The sequence below is a fragment of the Vanacampus margaritifer genome, chromosome 1 (genome assembly GCF_051991255.1).
Source record: "Vanacampus margaritifer isolate UIUO_Vmar chromosome 1, RoL_Vmar_1.0, whole genome shotgun sequence".
In the NCBI taxonomy this organism is placed as follows: Eukaryota; Metazoa; Chordata; class Actinopteri; order Syngnathiformes; family Syngnathidae; genus Vanacampus; species Vanacampus margaritifer.
This window is the reverse complement of record NC_135432.1, coordinates 35,654,740-35,657,239: the sequence shown is the minus strand read 5'-3', so window position 1 is coordinate 35,657,239 and position 2,500 is coordinate 35,654,740.

Sequence of the window (2,500 nt, the reverse complement as noted above, 5' to 3'; positions counted from 1 at the left end):
GATGAGTCAGGCAGGTGTCATAGTGATTTGGATGAGATTTTGGATATTGTAGGTAGGTTTTATGCAGATTTGTTTGATGGGGAAGGGATCAACGAGGTAAGCTGTAGTCAGGCTTTAGGTGCGCTTGAAGGGTCTCTGAGCCCTAGTGACGCTGACAGCTGCGACGCGCCTATTTCTTTGGCAGAGGTTTCTGCAGCAATTAGGGGTCTCAATGCCTGTAGGAGTCCAGGAGAGGATGGTTTGAGCGCAGAGTTTTATAGTGCTTTCGCTCACAGGTTAGCCCCGATTCTCCATACTCTGTATGGCGATATTGAGAGAGAGGGTCGGGTTTCGGACTCCTTTTCTCTTAGTATTGTGACTTTGATTTTTAAGAAGGGTGATAAGCGGTGCCTGGCCAATTACAGACCAATAAGTCTCCTTAACACCGATTATAAAATACTGGCAAAAGTATTAGCACATAGGTTGAAAGGTGTGATTGGTAAAGTGGTTGCCAGTACGCAGGCGTATTGTGTCCCGGGACGGGACATTTCTGACACGATACTCTCCCTAAAGTTTTTGTTGAAGGAGATGCATGTCTCTGGGGGGATTCATGTTTCAGTTGATTTCAGTAAAGCATTTGATAGGGTTGAGCATTGTTTTCTTTACCGTGTTTTGGAGAAATTTGGTTTTAAAAATGGCTTCGTGAACTGGATTAAACTTTTGTATTCCAGTGCGGTCAGCCGTGTAAAATGCAATGGACTCCTGTCGAATAGCTTCCCTTTGCGGAGGTCGGTAAGGCAGGGGTGTCCTTTGAGTGCACTCCTCTATAGTATAGTGGCCGAGCCTTTGGCCGCTATGCTCAAGAGGGATGGGGCTGTGCACGGAATTGTGAGTCCATCTGGTAAGGAATATAAGATCTTTCAATATGCGGATGACACCAATTTGGTTTTGCGCGATGTGGGGAGCCTCAATGTTGCTCTCCACACCCTGAACGTTTATTGCCTTGCCTCAGGAGCAAAGATAAATTTCGAAAAGACGTCTGTGTCCTACTGCGGGGGCATCGTGGCCCCGCCGAATGTTTGGGGCGTCAGGGATGCAGGGGATTCTTATAGGGTTCTTGGTGTGCCCTTGGGTAGGGATGAGGTGACCTGTCGGGATTGTTTGTGGTCTGGCTTGTATAGCAGTGTGTGCACCCGAATGAATCTGTGGAAAATGCGTGGTCTTCACTTAAAAGGTAGGGTGTTGGTGGTAAATGCACTGTGTTTGTCTAAACTTGTTCATGCTCTTGCTGTGTATGACTTACCGGGGGTGTTTGCAAATAAATTTAGCATTGCTGTTAGTAAATTTATCTGGCGGCGAGAGAGGGCACCTGTGGCACACAATGTTTTGGTTGGTCAGTATGATCGGGGAGGGCTTAAACTGATCGACTTGGTAGTTAGGAAGAATGCGCTGCGTCTCAAATTGATAAAAAAGTTCCTCGACACCGGATTCGATGCGGCGTGGAAGGATTTTTTCGCTTCGCATGTTGAAAAGTTGGGTGAGTATGGTGTCTATAATTTGTGTATGCTTCCCCAGCGGACTGCCCTGGATCGGGTCCCGCCTTTTGAGAGGGAAGTGTTTGAGGCGTGGGCTAGACTGCGGCCGTTTGTAGTTGCGGCCCCTTGCTCCTTGTGGCAGCTAGGGCAAATGCCTTTACGTTTTAACCCTGACATGCTCTCTGATCCTCCTGGGAGGAGGGAAAGCATGTTTAGCGGGTCTTTTGATAGAGCAGGTATCAAACGGGTTGGCCAGTTATTAGATTTTGAGGGTAGGGTCGATGTGGAGGCTATTAAGGGTAGTTTTAGTAGGGCGGGTCTTCGGTTTAGGAGGACCGAGGTGGTGAGGAAAGTGAGTGATATACGGGGTTGTATCTTGAGAAGGTGGGGCATACTCTATGAGAGGGTACCGCCAGCTCAGGATGCATATGAGGGAGGGCTTGGCGGTGACTCGCCCCTAATTTTCGTTTGGGTTAAGGGGGAGGGGTTGATGGGAGTGGCAGAGACACCGACTCGTGCTCTATATCATTTGCTGTTGACCCAGGTAGTTAGGCGTCCCACTGCCGAACATAGGTGGGCACAAGTCTTCCCTGGGAAAGATACTGCGTCCATTTGGGCGAACGTTTATAATTGGTATACCCCCCCCCAGGTTAGTAATTTTGCTTTTAAATTGAGACATCGTCTCGTTTTCACATGCTGTATGTTGCAAAGTATTCAGCCCGACAGGTTTAGTCGGGACTGTCCAGTGTGCGGAGGAGTGCCTGAAGATCTGCTCCACCTCATGTTCCGGTGTCCGGCGGTGCGGTGCTTCTGGACCAGGCTGCAGGACCTCCTCGTCAGGAGATTGGGTCTGAGACTCCCACCGCCGGCGGTTGATGTGGAGGACATGGACGAGCCCTGGTTTCTGCTTTTCGGCCCCATCTGTCGGGATGTCCAGAGAGCTGATTCGGCGGGTGGAATAAACTGGGAGGCTCTTCATCTGTGCC